The sequence below is a fragment of the Schistocerca gregaria genome, chromosome 3, assembly GCF_023897955.1.
Source record: "Schistocerca gregaria isolate iqSchGreg1 chromosome 3, iqSchGreg1.2, whole genome shotgun sequence".
NCBI classification, from domain to species: Eukaryota; Metazoa; Arthropoda; class Insecta; order Orthoptera; family Acrididae; genus Schistocerca; species Schistocerca gregaria.
In genome coordinates this window covers 607,804,502-607,825,129 of record NC_064922.1, presented here as the reverse complement: position 1 = coordinate 607,825,129, position 20,628 = coordinate 607,804,502, and the positions used below count along the sequence as shown (strand labels likewise).

The window sequence follows — 20,628 nt, the reverse complement described above, 5'->3', positions numbered from 1 at the left end:
CTTGTGTTTCGATGACCATTCTTTATGGTATATGTTTTACTTGTGTTTCGATGACCATTCTTTATGGTATGGGATTTACTTGTGTTTCGATGACCATTCTTTATGGTATGGGATTTACTTGTGTTTCGATGACCATTCTTTATGGTATATGTTTTACTTGTGTTTCGATGACCATTCTTTATGGTATGGGATTTACTTGTGTTTCGATGACCATTCTTTATGGTATGGGATTTACTTGTGTTTCGATGACCATTCTTTATGGTATATGTTTTACTTGTGTTTCGATGACCATTCTTTATGGTATATGCTTTACTTGTGTTTCGATGACAATTCTTTATGGTATGGGATTTACTTGTGTTTCGATGACCATTCTTTATGGTATGGGATTTACTTGTGTTTCGATGACCATTCTTTATGGTATATGTTTTACTTGTGTTTCGATGACCATTCTTTATGGTATATGCTTTACTTGTGTTTCGATGACCATTCTTTATGGTATGGGATTTACTTGTGTTTCGATGACCATTCTTTATGGTATGGGATTTACTTGTGTTTCGATGACCATTCTTTATGGTATATGTTTTACTTGTGTTTCGATGACCATTCTTTATGGTATGGGATTTACTTGTGTTTCGATGACCATTCTTTATGGTATGGGATTTACTTGTGTTTCGATGACCATTCTTTATGGTATATGTTTTACTTGTGTTTCGATGACCATTCTTTATGGTATGGGATTTACTTGTGTTTCGATGACCATTCTTTATGGTATGGGATTTACTTGTGTTTCGATGACCATTCTTTATGGTATATGTTTTACTTGTGTTTCGATGACCATTCTTTATGGTATGGGATTTACTTGTGTTTCGATGACCATTCTTTATGGTATATGTTTTACTTGTGTTTCGATGACCATTCTTTATGGTATATGCTTTACTTGTGTTTCGATGACAATTCTTTATGGTATGGGATTTACTTGTGTTTCGATGACCATTCTTTATGGTATATGTTTTACTTGTGTTTCGATGACCATTCTTTATGGTATGGGATTTACTTGTGTTTCGATGACCATTCTTTATGGTATATGTTTTACTTGTGTTTCGATGACCATTCTTTATGGTATGGGATTTACTTGTGTTTCGATGACCATTCTTTATGGTATGGGATTTACTTGTGTTTCGATGACCATTCTTTATGGTATATGTTTTACTTGTGTTTCGATGACCATTCTTTATGGTATATGCTTTACTTGTGTTTCGATGACAATTCTTTATGGTATGGGATTTACTTGTGTTTCGATGACCATTCTTTATGGTATGGGATTTACTTGTGTTTCGATGACCATTCTTTATGGTATATGTTTTACTTGTGTTTCGATGACCATTCTTTATGGTATGGGATTTACTTGTGTTTCGATGACCATTCTTTATGGTATGGGATTTACTTGTGTTTCGATGACCATTCTTTATGGTATATGTTTTACTTGTGTTTCGATGACCATTCTTTATGGTATGGGATTTACTTGTGTTTCGATGACCATTCTTTATGGTATGGGATTTACTTGTGTTTCGATGACCATTCTTTATGGTATATGTTTTACTTGTGTTTCGATGACCATTCTTTATGGTATGGGATTTACTTGTGTTTCGATGACCATTCTTTATGGTATGGGATTTACTTGTGTTTCGATGACCATTCTTTATGGTATATGTTTTACTTGTGTTTCGATGACCATTCTTTATGGTATATGCTTTACTTGTGTTTCGATGACAATTCTTTATGGTATGGGATTTACTTGTGTTTCGATGACCATTCTTTATGGTATGGGATTTACTTGTGTTTCGATGACCATTCTTTATGGTATATGTTTTACTTGTGTTTCGATGACCATTCTTTATGGTATATGCTTTACTTGTGTTTCGATGACCATTCTTTATGGTATGGGATTTACTTGTGTTTCGATGACCATTCTTTATGGTATGGGATTTACTTGTGTTTCGATGACCATTCTTTATGGTATATGTTTTACTTGTGTTTCGATGACCATTCTTTATGGTATGGGATTTACTTGTGTTTCGATGACCATTCTTTATGGTATGGGATTTACTTGTGTTTCGATGACCATTCTTTATGGTATATGTTTTACTTGTGTTTCGATGACCATTCTTTATGGTATGGGATTTACTTGTGTTTCGATGACCATTCTTTATGGTATGGGATTTACTTGTGTTTCGATGACCATTCTTTATGGTATATGTTTTACTTGTGTTTCGATGACCATTCTTTATGGTATATGCTTTACTTGTGTTTCGATGACAATTCTTTATGGTATGGGATTTACTTGTGTTTCGATGACCATTCTTTATGGTATGGGATTTACTTGTGTTTCGATGACCATTCTTTATGGTATATGTTTTACTTGTGTTTCGATGACCATTCTTTATGGTATATGCTTTACTTGTGTTTCGATGACCATTCTTTATGGTATGGGATTTACTTGTGTTTCGTTGACCATTCTTTATGGTATGGGATTTACTTGTGTTTCGATGACCATTCTTTATGGTATATGTTTTACTTGTGTTTCGATGACCATTCTTTATGGTATGGGATTTACTTGTGTTTCGATGACCATTCTTTATGGTATGGGATTTACTTGTGTTTCGATGACCATTCTTTATGGTATATGTTTTACTTGTGTTTCGATGACCATTCTTTATGGTATGGGATTTACTTGTGTTTCGATGACCATTCTTTATGGTATGGGATTTACTTGTGTTTCGATGACCATTCTTTATGGTATATGTTTTACTTGTGTTTCGATGACCATTCTTTATGGTATGGGATTTACTTGTGTTTCGATGACCATTCTTTATGGTATGGGATTTACTTGTGTTTCGATGACCATTCTTTATGGTATATGTTTTACTTGTGTTTCGATGACCATTCTTTATGGTATATGCTTTACTTGTGTTTCGATGACAATTCTTTATGGTATGGGATTTACTTGTGTTTCGATGACCATTCTTTATGGTATGGGATTTACTTGTGTTTCGATGACCATTCTTTATGGTATATGTTTTACTTGTGTTTCGATGACCATTCTTTATGGTATATGCTTTACTTGTGTTTCGATGACCATTCTTTATGGTATGGGATTTACTTGTGTTTCGATGACCATTCTTTATGGTATGGGATTTACTTGTGTTTCGATGACCATTCTTTATGGTATATGTTTTACTTGTGTTTCGATGACCATTCTTTATGGTATGGGATTTACTTGTGTTTCGATGACCATTCTTTATGGTATGGGATTTACTTGTGTTTCGATGACCATTCTTTATGGTATATGTTTTACTTGTGTTTCGATGACCATTCTTTATGGTATGGGATTTACTTGTGTTTCGATGACCATTCTTTATGGTATGGGATTTACTTGTGTTTCGATGACCATTCTTTATGGTATATGTTTTACTTGTGTTTCGATGACCATTCTTTATGGTATGGGATTTACTTGTGTTTCGATGACCATTCTTTATGGTATATGTTTTACTTGTGTTTCGATGACCATTCTTTATGGTATGGGATTTACTTGTGTTTCGATGACCATTCTTTATGGTATGGGATTTACTTGTGTTTCGATGACCATTCTTTATGGTATATGTTTTACTTGTGTTTCGATGACCATTCTTTATGGTATGGGATTTACTTGTGTTTCGATGACCATTCTTTATGGTCTGGGATTTACTTGTGTTTCGATGACCATTCTTTATGGTATATGTTTTACTTGTGTTTCGATGACCATTCTTTATGGTATGGGATTTACTTGTGTTTCGATGACCATTCTTTATGGTATGGGATTTACTTGTGTTTCGATGACCATTCTTTATGGTATATGTTTTACTTGTGTTTCGATGACCATTCTTTATGGTATATGCTTTACTTGTGTTTCGATGACCATTCTTTATGGTATGGGATTTACTTGTGTTTCGATGACCATTCTTTATGGTATATGTTTTACTTGTGTTTCGATGACCATTCTTTATGGTATGGGATTTACTTGTGTTTCGATGACCATTCTTTATGGTATATGTTTTACTTGTGTTCCGATGACCATTCTTTATGGTATGGGATTTACTTGTGTTTCGATGACCATTCTTTATGGTATGGGATTTACTTGTGTTTCGATGACCATTCTTTATGGTATATGTTTTACTTGTGTTTCGATGACCATTCTTTATGGTATGGGATTTACTTGTGTTTCGATGACCATTCTTTATGGTATGGGATTTACTTGTGTTTCGATGACCATTCTTTATGGTATATGTTTTACTTGTGTTTCGATGACCATTCTTTATGGTATATGCTTTACTTGTGTTTCGATGACCATTCTTTATGGTATATGTTTTACTTGTGTTTCGATGACCATTCTTTATGGTATGGGATTTACTTGTGTTTCGATGACCATTCTTTATGGTATGGGATTTACTTGTGTTTCGATGACCATTCTTTATGGTATATGTTTTACTTGTGTTCCGATGACCATTCTTTATGGTATGGGATTTACTTGTGTTTCGATGACCATTCTTTATGGTATGGGATTTACTTTGTTTCGATGACCATTCTTTATGGTATGGGATTTACTTGTGTTTCGATGACCATTCTTTATGGTATATGTTTTACTTGTGTTTCGATGACCATTCTTTATGGTATGGGATTTACTTGTGTTTCGATGACCATTCTTTATGGTATGGGATTTACTTGTGTTTCGATGACCATTCTTTATGGTATATGTTTTACTTGTGTTTCGATGACCATTCTTTATGGTATGGGATTTACTTGTGTTTCGATGACCATTCTTTATGGTATGGGATTTACTTGTGTTTCGATGACCATTCTTTATGGTATATGTTTTACTTGTGTTTCGATGACCATTCTTTATGGTATATGCTTTACTTGTGTTTCGATGACCATTCTTTATGGTATGGGATTTACTTGTGTTTCGTTGACCATTTTTTATGGTATGGGATTTACTTGTGTTTCGATGACCATTCTTTATGGTATATGCTTTACTTGTGTTTCGATGACCATTCTTTATGGTATGGGATTTACTTGTGTTTCGATGACCATTCTTTATGGTATATGTTTTACTTGTGTTTCGATGACCATTCTTTATGGTATGGGATTTACTTGTGTTTCGATGACCATTCTTTATGATATATGTTTTACTTGTGTTCCGATGACCATTCTTTATGGTATGGGATTTACTTGTGTTTCGATGACCATTCTTTATGGTATGGGATTTACTTGTGTTTCGATGACCATTCTTTATGGTATATGTTTTACTTGTGTTTCGATGACCATTCTTTATGGTATGGGATTTACTTGTGTTTCGCTGACCATTCTTTATGGTATGGGATTTACTTGTGTTTCGATGACCATTCTTTATGGTATATGTTTTACTTGTGTTTCGATGACCATTCTTTATGGTATATGCTTTACTTGTGTTTCGATGACCATTCTTTATGGTATATGTTTTACTTGTGTTTCGATGACCATTCTTTATGGTATGGGATTTACTTGTGTTTCGATGACCATTCTTTATGGTATGGGATTTACTTGTGTTTCGATGACCATTCTTTATGGTATATGTTTTACTTGTGTTCCGATGACCATTCTTTATGGTATGGGATTTACTTGTGTTTCGATGACCATTCTTTATGGTATGGGATTTACTTGTGTTTCGATGACCATTCTTTATGGTATATGTTTTACTTGTGTTTCGATGACCATTCTTTATGGTATGGGATTTACTTGTGTTTCGATGACCATTCTTTATGGTATGGGATTTACTTGTGTTTCGATGACCATTCTTTATGGTATATGTTTTACTTGTGTTTCGATGACCATTCTTTATGGTATGGGATTTACTTGTGTTTCGATGACCATTCTTTATGGTATGGGATTTACTTGTGTTTCGATGACCATTCTTTATGGTATATGTTTTACTTGTGTTTCGATGACCATTCTTTATGGTATATGCTTTACTTGTGTTTCTATGACCATTCTTTATGGTATGGGATTTACTTGTGTTTCGATGACCATTCTTTATGGTATATGTTTTACTTGTGTTTCGATGACCATTCTTTATGGTATGGGATTTACTTGTGTTTCGATGACCATTCTTTATGGTATGGGATTTACTTGTGTTTCGATGACCATTCTTTATGGTATATGTTTTACTTGTGTTTCGATGACCATTCTTTATGGTATGGGATTTACTTGTGTTTCGATGACCATTCTTTATGGTATGGGATTTACTTGTGTTTCGATGACCATTCTTTATGGTATATGTTTTACTTGTGTTTCGATGACCATTCTTTATGGTATGGGATTTACTTGTGTTTCGATGACCATTCTTTATGGTATGGGATTTACTTGTGTTTCGATGACCATTCTTTATGGTATATGTTTTACTTGTGTGTCGATGACCATTCTTTATGGTATGGGATTTACTTGTGTTTCGATGACCATTCTTTATGGTATGGGATTTACTTGTGTTTCGATGACCATTCTTTATGGTATATGTTTTACTTGTGTTTCGATGACCTTTCTTTATGGTATGGGATTTACTTGTGTTTCGATGACCATTCTTTATGGTATGGGATTTACTTGTGTTTCGATGACCATTCTTTATGGTATATGTTTTACTTGTGTTTCGATGACCATTCTTTATGGTATGGGATTTACTTGTGTTTCGATGACCATTCTTTATGGTATGGGATTTACTTGTGTTTCGATGACCATTCTTTATGGTATATGTTTTACTTGTGTTTCGATGACCATTCTTTATGGTATGGGATTTACTTGTGTTTCGATGACCATTCTTTATGGTATGGGATTTACTTGTGTTTCGATGACCATTCTTTATGGTATATGTTTTACTTGTGTTTCGATGACCATTCTTTATGGTATATGCTTTACTTGTGTTTCGATGACCATTCTTTATGGTATGGGATTTACTTGTGTTTCGATGACCATTCTTTATGGTATATGTTTTACTTGTGTTTCGATGACCATTCTTTATGGTATGGGATTTACTTGTGTTTCGATGACCATTCTTTATGGTATATGTTTTGCTTGTGTTCCGATGACCATTCTTTATGGTATGGGATTTACTTGTGTTTCGATGACCATTCTTTATGGTATGGGATTTACTTGTGTTTCGATGACCATTCTTTATGGTATATGTTTTACTTGTGTTTCGATGACCATTCTTTATGGTATGGGATTTACTTGTGTTTCGATGACCATTCTTTATGGTATATGTTTTACTTGTGTTTCGATGACCATTCTTTATGGTATGGGATTTACTTGTGTTTCGATGACCATTCTTTATGGTATGGGATTTACTTGTGTTTCGATGACCATTCTTTATGGTATATGTTTTACTTGTGTTTCGATGACCATTCTTTATGGTATGGGATTTACTTGTGTTTCGATGACCATTCTTTATGGTATGGGATTTACTTGTGTTTCGATGACCATTCTTTATGGTATATGTTTTACTTGTGTTCCGATGACCATTCTTTATGGTATGGGATTTACTTGTGTTTCGATGACCATTCTTTATGGTATGGGATTTACTTGTGTTTCGATGACCATTCTTTATGGTATATGTTTTACTTGTGTTTCGATGACCATTCTTTATGGTATGGGATTTACTTGTGTTTCTGCAGCGTTAATTTAAAAGAGAGGTCTGTAAGCATGTTTTCGATTAGCTTTGTGAACTTTGAGCTTGGAACGGTTTAATTTGGCTTATATATAAATATACCCAGCAGCACGGTGACGTATGTTGCTGAGAGGTCATTAAAGGAAACTGGGGTTTTGTATTTCAGTTAGAAGCCCGTTTTTGTAAAAGGTGCTACGGTGAAAATTTCCTCGCTGTAGCTTCGATTCTCACGAAATCCTCCAATAACCTATTCACTTACCGAAGATGTACGGTGACGTATGGCTACAGCACGGATGCAGAAATTAAGCTTAGTAAATTCGGCCACTTGTATGAAACAATTAACAAAAATCTTAGAAATGAAACTAGGAAATATATTAAAATCAAACACTACAAAACTGTTGCAGATCCCACACAGCTCTATGTACGCGAGACACGAGTGACTAACGAAAAGCAAGAAAGCCGTAATCAGGCACAAGAAATAAAGTTTCTAAAGAGAAAGTTCCTAAAGACAAACTAAAGAATTAAGGTATTAGAGAATAAGCAAAACATCTTCTTCTAAATGATACAATTTTAGATCACAGAAGAAAATGGAACAAACACCTAGAAAGAATGAAGAGTGCGAGACACCGCTTATAGGGTAGAGAAAGTGTCAAGGAAGAAGAGACAGACGAAGACCCCGGCAAGGATGGGTACCGTGACAGGCAAATTTGCCTCATACCGGGAGAGGAAAAGAAGAAGGTGTAGCCGAAGGATTCGGTTTTTGACCGAGGAAACTGCTTCTTAACGTCAAGAGGTGTTGTTTCCTATTTTTCTTTCATTTCTGTTCATGCTCTATGTTTTTGCTCAGTTACAAAAGAGAATATGTTAGAAATATGAGAACAAGGATTCTGTTTTCCAAAATCATCATGGAATGGAAAACTACATTGCATCTCAAATCTGCAGGTGGTAGCAGAGAGAAATAAGAATATGTATTAACTGTGGCCTCTGATATGCACGAAATTTATACGAAAAATATAACTGCATTGACAACACGAGCAGGAGCAATTTGGGAAAATAAGTAGAAGGCTGTCGAAGAAAGTCTCAGGAATACTTCTGTCTGTAAACATTTCTACACATGAGCTATTTTGCAAGGTGTCAGTCATATATCCCGGGGCCCCAAAAAAAGGTAGCAATATTTCCCTATGTCCATTAGCTCATTCTGTTATACAAATATGTGTTGCGGTAGGAATCATACGACATCACACAGTATTTATTTGTCTCACTGAAGCATTTTTACATGGAATACATTTAATTACTATTTTATGTAGGACGCTCAGACTCTCCCCCACCATGTACTATAAACACCAATCACTAACAAAAATTATTCTGATTTTCTATGCGTATCTCTGATTCGTTTTTGAACATTTGAAACATTATCCTGAGGCTGCTTATAATTACAAGAGCAAACAAAAACAGTGAATGATAAAAATACGAATAACAATAACAATGATAATAGAAGACACAAAGAAGCCGTATTTAATATCATTAGAAGCACAAAGTGTAATGACAGGGGAAAACTGAAATGAGCGTAACTATTCATAAAAAGCTGACATTTTATTAATGAGACCATTAATTTGGGTCAGCTGTGACCATATTCAGACCTTAATGAATCCAGTACATTACATAATTAGTGTCATTGCATGTATAGATTGTACAGTCACATTAATCATCCATACAAGCTTCGTCATGACATGGCTGATTAATGTGACTGTGAGGCGTAGCGCCGTATACCGATCCTGCCTTGGAGGCGGTTAAATGGGAGATTTGTCTCAGGCTGGATAGTGACAGATAGTGACGCGAGACTGGACGCGCAGGTAGTTTGTGTGTCAGCCGATAGAGGACAATATTGGAAAGGGGGACTGAGATTTTAGTTTAGATTGTGCTCACTAGAGTGCACTAAAGTAATGGAATGTTTTTCATAAACTGTTCACGTATTTTCATAAAGTGTTATAATGACTTTTTGTGTATGTAAAATGTTATAAATGTATTTTAGCAGTATGAATAATGCGTGAGTGTGGTTTAAGGTTAATATGAAGATAATTGTTTAACGAGTTGTGTAGTAGGATATGGTGTGGGAACATTTCAAAGAAGTATGGATATGAACAAAGAGGATTTTTGTAGAATAGATTTGTAAAGTAAGTTTATGGTAAAGGGAAAGTTAATCCAGGTATAAATAACAATAGTAAATAACTTTATGCACAAGCAAAATTTCAGCATATTAGATAATTACGTCGGTAAAAAATGCAGTCGTTAGGTTTACTATTTTGCGATTGGTTATTGATGAAGGGCGCGGACTAACGCGGGAGAATGTTGTTTTGCTATTTGCTGTTGAGTAAACTGACCAATGGTAATGCAATATTCTTCGCGCGCCTTTCTCTGCTGGTAGAGAAGACTTAAGTTGCCGGATCTAGCAGTATTTCTTACATCAAAAGTGTGGTAAAGTGACGGCATAATTATTCCGATGGGCGTGTAGAAATTTCGGAAGTTTTAAGTGAATTTTGTGACGAGAAAAGACTTATATTCCGCGTGGCGTATTGAGCAGGTCGGTAGCTAAAAACTGTGACTGCATTTGGTACCGACAGACTTAATATTTGGCGAGCATTATCAATCAAAAACAATCAGTATTTTTGTAGCTATTACGTTTTCGGGAAATGCAACACCATAAAATTGCTAACGTGAGTGAAAGGGATTATGAGTGACTGTGTTAAGACTAGCACGGGCTTGGCAGTGATACTTGTTCACCTAAGTTTCAGAATATATTAATTGATAAAGTTTCCGAACTTTCATTTGTGTGAAAACTTTCTCCCGAAACGTAATATTAGTGACTTAAATTGTAGCCTGGTTCGCGTCGAAGTACCGTAGGTTTCACTCGGCTTTCCTAATGATGATCTGCTGAGACAATGTTCACAGGTAGGTGCAGGTCAGTCGTGAAGGGACGGAAAGAACCGCGCTGTCGCAGCTGTACCATTTATATAAGCAATGCCACGAATAACGCAATGTACTGGATTCACTCATTATCTGAAGATGGTGACAGATGACCGACATTAATTTCCTGGTTAATATAATTTCTGTTATCCATGACTGGATTTATAACAAAACAAGTATTTCCTGGATCGGTGTAAAACCTTATTACGAACATGTCACAACTCGTGAAAAGTGCTGACTGTTTTTATAGAAGACTGTAGACAAGGTGGAGGGAAAGATGAAGGGGGAGGGGAAGAGGAAGTTGAGACTAGTGATCTACAGGCAAGTGTATGAGCTCCTTGAGATTTCGCAGAAGACCCTTCTAGAGACCCGTTCTTGTCACAGAAAAGATGTCTGAGAAGATGACTCTGTTATAAAACTGAACAGAGAAGATTTTAAATTGTTGGGAGCCACTACTTCTTCTAAGATATTTCGGTAGATGTGTGAGAGGTGAGTGTGAACGAGAGGGAGTGCAGTGACTGAGCAGGCGGTACTGCAGCAAGAGGGTATGGCAATCATTACTTCTGTATTCTCATAGCCGTGATAATTGTTTCTTAGCCAAGGGCAATATGATCGAAAAAAACGATAGGCATCAATGTATCGAGCCAAGCGTCCATCGCCAGTTCCATCCGGCGTGAGGTTCCTCAGGAAAGTCCTCGAATTATATACCTAGCTCGTGGTAAGGATATAGCATGTAAACAGGGACCTGAATAAAAGTTCACCTGCCCGCGAGTACTCCAGACCAACAACGCAACCAAAATGTGTACTGACGCTGGCGAAGACTTCAGCAACGCATCTCGACAGTGCAATCGGCTGACATCTGAAAGCAGACGTGCCTGTTACGGCATTTGTATGTCGCTACGCCCGACCTCGGCACTGCAGCTCGACCTCGGTGACGTCACGGCTGGAGGGGTCCCTCCGAAGAACAGCCGATATCTCGGGGCCACACGGGTGGCGAAAATGCCGACTCATGCAAGTGTTATAAAATCTCCTTAATCTTCAGTTCGCTTCGAGATAAACAACCGTGACTTGGCAACACGTGTGCTTAAGTAACACCTTCCTTGTGACACCAAGCAGAGTCTGGAATTCAAGAGCCTGCCAAAAACAGATGAACGACGATATTTCCATATTATTCTCTTATTCCATTTATATCCTTTATATCTACCAACAAACTTGGACACATGACTCTACGAGAGCTTAATGAATACTTCTCAGGCTAGCAGAGAGAAATGACGTAGATACCAGCGAAAATGTTTTTTTTTGTTGCGATGTTTCTACGCATTGCACGATGATGTAATTCAAATATAAACTTTTTCTTCAAAACAGTATTTTTTTGTACAGCATGCAAGGGAGGTATGTCATTTTGATTTTTGTAAGTTACCGACGAACATTTCAGAGAGAGAGAGAGAGAGAGAGAGAGAGAGAGAGAGAGAGAGAGAGAGAGAGAGAGCGCAAGTTATGTTACTGTTAAACAATCTTTGGTCTTGTGGCACAGTTTTTGCCTCTTGGACAGTTTGATACATCATTAGTTGAAGTGTGGTAGGTTATGGACGTATTCAGTAGTGCTATATTGATTTGTGATTGTATCTGTTAGCCGGCCGAGCGGTTCTAGGCGCTTCAGTCCGGAACCACGCGGTTGCTACGGTCGCAGGTTCGAATCCTGCCTCGGGCATGGATGGGTGTGATGTCCTTAGGTTAGTTAGGTTTCAGTAGTTCTAAGTTTAGGTGACTGATGACCTCAGCTGTTAAGTCCCATAGTGCTTAGTGCCATTTGAACCAGTTTTTGTAATTGTTAACTGTAGAAAGATTTGTTGTAAAGAACAATAAGGATGAATATGATGCATACATTGAAAGGTGAAAACAATATAAATTTTAAATAATGTTTTTTACGAGAATAAGTTTAAGGTAAGACAGCAGCACTGGGCAGCTAGTTTGTCGGAATGATTATTTACAGCTAGTTAACTTCGTTCACTTGCTCCGAGCTGAGAGAAAACCAACCCCACTTCCTTGAGTCATACATTAACATATCAACCGATTAAGCTATTTGGTTTTTATAGAAATTTTCCGTTAAAAATGTACCCATTCTAAATCATTGTTCACTTTGTTTACACAGCATTGCAGAGACCAATGTTACATGTGAAGATCATGAGAAGTTTTACTCTGTGTTTGTGAATACATACTTTAATCTAAAATCGTTGTCTTGGAATATCATTTCTTAGGAATAGTTACTCTCCCCACCCCACTGTTGAAAGAAGGTTTATCATTATGCATTACCACATTGCATCATGTGGTATGCAACAGTTTGAATATTGTTTGATAATTTTATTTAAGAAATAGTAATCTAGCGTAGCCACTGCCTGCTTGCTGTTTGCAGTTGTGCTTTCGAGAAATCTGCAAAAATGTAGTCAAGAAGCGACGTAAATTGAAATTTTGAATAGTGCCAGATAATTGTCTTACTTCAGTTGCGCATTTAATATAAAGATAAGTTGTATTCAGACCAGTAAAAGTTCAGTTCCCATTAGGTTCTGGTTAGTCAAAGGTTAGCATACGAGTTTAAGTTAGGTAGCAATTTGAGGGTATACAGCAGGCTCATCCAAGAATTGCGCCCGGCGGGCGCGCTCGCGGCCCGCGGGCACAAGGCAGTGTAGTTGAGCGCCCCGTCCGCGACAGAGTGCCGCCATAGGAGCGAGAGAGAGAGAGAGAGAGAGAGAGAGAGAGAGAGAGAGGGCGCACAGCACGGCTCTGCGCTGGACTGTCCCGCGGTCAGATCCAACGTAAACAAAATTATTTTAGAATTAATTTTATGTAAGGGATATAGAGTCTCATTCTTCCTCTTCGTGCTACAATTTTTTGTATCCGTTTTCAGAGTTTAGAAATGGGATCTTTATTTTGCTGTTTTGTAAGTAATAATTTTAACTGACCAAGTTTGAAAACTTATTAAAATAGAATTAAGGTTATAAAACCCTTTAATTCTTACAGTCTACATTGTTAAAGAAGACAATTAACATTTTACACTTTTCTCTTTTTCGAGGAAACGATTTTGTCTATACTTGGTACAATATTCCGGGAGACTGCTAACCTCAAAGAATTGGTCAAATTTTTATCGCCAAGCAATGGACGGTTCTTAGTTTGAGCAAGCTTTAAAAGAGAGAAAAAGCGCTCACAAATATACGTGGAACCAAACATTGAGAGAACTTTGGCCCGTGCTTGTGCAAAAGAGGATATTTCTCTCGTGGAAGACAGCTGTAAAAGTCATCCAAAGTTTTACACACAAGAAAGCGATCCTCCAGGCGGATATGGCACTGCCCGAAGGGAAAACTGGCAAACAAGTATATCTATCGGCTGGCGGTCGGGTGGTCCGCACGGCCAGCTAAGCGGCACGGCTCGGCCGCTGCAGCGACATATGAATTCTTCTAGGATAGTTCGTTGATTCGATTTGTAATACATGATCAAATAGTGTTTGATTTACCGAAAGCAAAAAAATAAGACCGCTGCGCTAATTTTGCCAGTCTTTTGCTTCTTTTTCAGGCAGTTCATTCAAAATTTTGTTTTGAAATTGCGACATTTTATGTCTTTGTCACGATTATGGATTACTTTATTACGTAAACAATTGCCATAATAGTGCAGTATCTGTGCGGATTTCATTTATTGTTGAGTATCTGAGTGCACGATAGTACAGTCTTTTTTGTTTGTTCGGTAACTGCAGCACTTTTTTCCGAGAAATAATATTTCCTCACGTTTGGCACAACAGGGAAAAATGTGACACTCCGTCATACCAAAAGACAACAGAGGGCTTTTGGAAATAGGTGGTCGGCACACGAAGAGATAGTCCACCTTGAGCAATTATTAACTACCAATATTATACATGAGGCTGCAGGGAATTGCGTGGATCCACAATTATTAACCGTAAGTGTAGGATTCCGAGGCCAGTGTCACATTTAATTTTTTCTTAGTTGTGACAGCATTGTCAATATGTAAAACTACCGACGTTTCGGTCACTGTTACAAGCGACCTCCTTCAGGTTTTGTTTTTAATCAACAACAACAAAAAAAAAAGAACCAGAAGAAAGTCACTTGTAACAGTGACCGAAACGTCGGTAGTTTTACATATAGACAATGCTGTCACAAATCAAGAGGTATTTTTTTTAATTATTAACCAATTTAGCGAGCAATAATGGAAAGGACAAACGATGGATAATGATGGATAATGAGGGCGCCAATTCTGAAGTCGAGTCGGTCGGTGATAAGCCATCACAGTCTACAGAAAGCTTACAAAAGTTGCCACAATCTTGCTGAATTGTACCACTAATAATTGACACATCAGAACAAGGTTTTTCGTCAATGTCTTTTGAAGGAACACAGCCGACATCACCTACAGTGAACAGTTGTATAGAACCAAAGTGCGCGAATCCGACGAATTTCCTGTAATCAATTCGTCAGATCCTTAAAGAAGCAGAAGATGAATTCAGTAAGAAAACTGACAAATCACAGGAAGAATATAAGAAATCACAGGAAGAAAATAGTAAGTCTCTCAGGAAAGACATAAAAAAACAAAGAATGGAAATACAAGATCACCGGAAGAAATGAAATTTAAAATACATTATTTAGGAAAGACCAATACCCAGCAGTTTTACAACTAGATAACCTAACCTTGAAACAGAACACGAAAACATAAACAAGGGCCAGAGTTATGACGAGGAGGAATTGTTAGCTAAAATCAACAATCTAGTTAGGAGTGCAGGAGCTGCACAGTTGTTTAAAAATTCATACACCTGATTATCATGCGACATAAGGTCTTAATGGTCTCTCATTTCTTTAAGAAAGATGGTCAGTTTCGTTTGACTTATGTTATAGACACGAGCCCCCTCATTTTGCTTAATCTTCGCAACCTTTTAGCCACACTAGAACACCTTTCTTCTTATATAAATGAAATTGTTTGTAGTCAAACTGTCAGTTTATTGGTGCTAATCGTTATATGTCTCGTGGTTTTTTGATATTTTACTTACGATGCGAAGTTTTTTGTGTGTCACCATATCCTGGTATTTGTTGCGTTACTTTTTTACTGTTTGACAGCAGTATGTAAAAATATTTTAACTAAGGTACTTTTATAATCTGTTTCCTACTATACACTTATTGTTATTAAGCTACTGCTAGTTGTAATCCAACTCTAGTAATCACTAAATTCTTACTCTGTACACATTTTTTGTAGCACTCTGTCGGCTAGAGTTCGCTTGACGGTTGCTTTCTGAAGTAAGCTTAATTGTATGATCTCCCGAGGTGGGCGAATTAATTTACCGAAATCAGTCAAGAAGTTAATTTAATAAAAGGTTGTGCAGCTGAAGACTGATTGTGTCTATTCTTAACGTAGCAAGATATTCATACACGTGGAATGTATCACTAGGCATGTAGAAAATCGATTACTTGTGTAATGGCCAGGATTTTCATCATCACGTGATAGTTGGATTTATACTTAAGACGTGGCAAATAACAAAGCTAAACCACCAAACCGCACAGTTCCTAAGCATGAGCGCTAGGAGAACCGTCGTATAAGGGACTGGCAATTTTCTCGACAAATAGCTCTGAGCACTATCGGGCTTAACTTCTGAGGTCATCAGCCCCTACAACTTAGAACTACTTAAACCTAAGGACATCACATACATCCATGCCCGAGGCAGGATTCGAGCCTGCGACCTTAGCGGTCGCGCGGTTCTAGACTGTAGCGCCTAGAACCGCTCGGCCACACCGGTATGCTTTCTCGATAAACTTCCTGTGGAACTACGTACACTAACATACATTTACGGTGGATCTGGAACAAATCTGTAGAAAGATTGAGCAAGGCGTTAATGACGTCGAAGAAGCTTGTGAATTACATGATACGTCATACAGTGCAACCAAAGATGTTACAGAATGTCACGCAGAAGATCGTATTTGACGTGATGGGGCTAAGGAGATCCGTTCAAAAACGCCAGTTGATTTAGGACAATATCTTGCAGCTTTAGCGTCAGTAAAAAGATTTGTGGAGAAACGAAACTGAGTGCATGGATATGTTGCTGACGAGCTATGAATGCCTCTCGCAGTCTTGCAAACTTCAAAGGTGGTGTAGCAAAATGTATTCGCTCATCTTAATCAGCAGCTGAAAAGGCTCGTAACGCAGAAGCGAGCCAAAAGACATAATAAATCGATGGATTATACGAATGCATGTCGTCTTTTCTTTTGGACATGTATGAAAGAACAGATACCATACGTTATCCCCAGCTGTGATGCGTATTAAGTTCATTGAAAGGGACGTGGAAGAAAGGAAAGGAAAGGGAAGGAAATAATGGTGTCAGCTGCATCACGTCTTCATGCGCCAGCAGCAGTGACGAGTGAAAATGCGGGCCCGACCGGAACCAGAACCTGCGTCGCCTGCTTACTGGGCAGTAGCGTTAACCAATGTGCCACCTGGACACAGTGTTTACGGCAAATGCGCAGACTATCTCACGACGCTCCCCGGCCAACTCAAGCGCCAACTATCCATAGTCCCTACCCATGTCCTTCATCTTACTAAAATTAGGTCGAACTCAAATATGTCCCGACAGAGAACATTGTAGATTCATGGCCCTGTCGAGGTGAACCAAATATATGAACGTGTGTTATCTGTTCTTTTATACATATCCAACAGAACAGACACCATGTGGCATCTGCAGCTGATACATATTATGTAAATAGAAGGGAGGGAGAAAGGGAAGAAAAGGGGAGGAACTAATGATATCAGCTGCATTGGAAATCAGCGGCGATGAGTGAAAATATGTGCCACACTTGGTCTCGAATCTTGGATCTCCCACTTACTAGGAAGTTGGATTAACTACTGAGCCACCCTAGCACAGTGCTTATCGCAAATTCACGGATTATTTTGGCAGCACACACATTCCCACCTAGCGCCACATCCTCCATGCTCCATAATATTAGGTTCCCACTGAAGGTTGAACTTAAATGTGGATCCACACTGAATGTTGTGGACTTATTTTCCATCGAGGCGTATCAGTTATATGATTGCACGGTCTGTTCTCTCAGACATGTCGGAATCAACATACACTACGTGTAATCCGCAGCTGTGATATGTAACATGTAAATTCATGATGGACAATGGGAAGGGGGGAGGGAGGAAGAAGAGGAGAGAGAAGGAACTAATAACATCAGCTGCATTGGGACCTTACGGGGAATCAGCAGCAATGAGTGAAAATGCACGCTGGGTTGAGACATGAATATGGGAACATCCGCTTACCAGGCAGCTGCATTAACCATTACCCACCTGGCCACAGTACTCGTCGTGAATGCCTGGGCAATACCGGACGCTCCCCAGACAACCCACATTCCCACCTAGTGCCACTTATCCACAGCCCTCTTCCATCTCCTCCATTCTCACCAATTTTAGATTCCCGCAGGAGGTTGAACGCAAATGTGCATCCGCGCTCAAGGTTGTGGATTCACTGCCTATCGAGGCAAATCAGTTATATGAACGTGTTGTGTCTGACGTATGAAAGAACAGACACCACACATTCATGTAACTGATTCGCCTCAAGTAGGTGTTTTAGCTGCTGTAGCGGCTAATCCGCACATCAGTAGCAGAAAAATTGCGCGAGAATCGGGAATCTCAAAAACGTCGGTGTTGAGAATGCTACATCAACATTGATTGCACCCGTAGCATATTTCTATGCAGCAGGAATTGCATGACGACGACTTTGAACGTCGTGAGTAGTTCTACAACTGGGCACAAAAGAAATTACGGGACGATGACAGATTTTTTGCACGCGTTCTATTTAGCGACGAAGCGTCATTCACCAACAGCAGTAACGTAAACCGGCAGAATATGCACTATTGGGCAACGGAAAATCCACTATGGCTCCGACAAGTGGAACATCAGGGACCTAGGCGGGTTAATGTATGGTGCGTCAATATGGGAGGAAGGATAATTGGCTCCCATCTTATCAATATTTCATGATAGGCAGGCTGGTCATCGAAGCACCATAACATGGCCTGCAATTTCACCGCATCTGACGTCGCCGGATTTCTGTCTGTAAGGAAAGTTGAAGGATATTTGCTATCGTGATCCACCGATAACGCCTGAAAGATGCATCAGGGCATTGTCAGTGCACGTGCGAACATTACGGAAGGCGAACTACTAGCTGTTGAGAGGAATGTCGTTACACGTGTTGCCACATGCATTGAGGTTGACGGACATCATTTTGAGCATTTATTGCATTAATGTGGTATTCACAGCTCATCACGCTATAACAGCATGCGTTCTCAGAAATGACAAGTTCACAAAGGTACATGTATCACATTGGAACATCCGAAAAAAATGTGCAAACGTACCTACGTTCTGTATTTTAATTTAAAAGACCTACCAGTTACCAACTGTTCGTCTAAAATTGTGAGCCATATGTTTGTGACTATTACAGCGCCATCTGTCACAAAGCGAAGAAAGTGGTCCAACTAAAACATTCATATATCTTTACGTACTACACGAATATGTAATAAAAATGGGGGTCCCTACTTTTAAAAAAAACGTAATTAATATCCGTTCGACCTATGGCAGCGCCATCTAGCGGGCCAACTATAGCCCCATCTGGTTTCCCCCTTCAAGCTAGACAAGTTTCGTTCTTTGTAGTTTTTTCATTTGACGTTTATTTCTTGAGATATTTAGCCCGGTCACGATTAATGGTTATATATCCCAGGATTCCATGACGACAATGGTGTATTTATGGTGAAAAATGTCACTTTCATCGCTCTAGGAGAAAACGTACTTGTTATCACAAGATTCAGTACGATTGTGGCATCGCAAAAACTATTTCCCAATGTTACATGCTTGAAAACACGATGAACGACATTGTGGTTGGCGCATCATTTCCATGGGAACCGATGCGATGCACTTGGTATTCAATACACGGACTTAACAGCAACACTGAAGATGTTCGATCATACATAGTGGAAAAAAGGCTAGGATTAGAACAAATGAGTATATAGCAGTGCAATATCTTGAATACAAGAAGACAGAGGATGCCAGTTCTCAACTCTGAAGATTGTAAGTGATAAAGTTACGAAAGCTTTTGACGATGTAGCACTACTGTTAAAATGGATGATAAACTGCCTTTTTAAACAAAGCTGCATTTACTTTACTCACCTTGATTACTCTCCTACAATTGCGAACAAATGTAGTGCCCGCTCACTGATAGATACAGTGGGAGCCAGGTGGCGCGGCGTGGTTATGGAAGAGAGCGTGGAGACATTCGCTTTCCCATCTCCGCACCATACGCTAAACGACTGGTTTAAAAATGTTACTGTCGTAAAGCCGTGTCTGAACCGTAATTAGCCACACGTATGGTGTCGGTGATAAACACTCGTGTGTAGAGATTATGAAAGCTAATGTGGAAACACTCGTTTACCCATCCCCGCACAAGGTGGCGAAACTAAATTTCTACAGCCATAAAGGCGATTCTTGAACAGCAATTAGCCGAACGCACTGTGACAGTTGAAACCCTTGCCCGTATTAATTACGAGGTACGCGTTCCCCGTATCGTTAAATTTCTTCTGCGACTTACAGCGTTTATGCGAAGTACTCGAGCACTGTGGTAATGCAAGTGTACATGGAGACAATAGTTCCTGCTTCTCATTAATTTTCTTCCACGAACTACAATGGTCGTAACGACGTTTGAAGATACTTGCTTATAGGTTAATTATGGACCTGCGCAGATATTACATATCCGTTGTGGCTGTCTCCGTTTGTAACAATGATTGACAAATACTTTTCTTTCGTAGCACCTCACTGAAGCGTACGCTCAGAGGTAGGTGCGGAGTAATAAGCTGCTTTGGTCTCTGCATAAAACGTCTGAGAACGAACCGCCTACTTCATCCCCA

General features: G+C 38.3%; 1 protein-coding gene across 5 annotated transcripts in view; it reads right to left on the bottom strand.

Moving 5' to 3' along the window:
* LOC126355739 (UDP-glycosyltransferase UGT5-like) overlaps nucleotides 1–20,064 on the bottom strand; it is a 77,070-nt gene extending 57,006 nt beyond the window's left edge. For 2 of the 5 annotated variants that reach the window (XM_050006117.1, XM_050006116.1), the window contains exon 1: nucleotides 19,895–20,034. The gene's annotated coding sequence lies outside the window, so the exon portion shown is untranslated. Of the gene's footprint in view, nucleotides 1–19,894 lie in introns of all 5 variants that reach the window. The other 3 variants (XM_050006118.1, XM_050006119.1, XM_050006115.1) reach the window with 2 other exon arrangements.
* Between the last annotated feature and the right edge of the window lie 564 nt (nucleotides 20,065–20,628).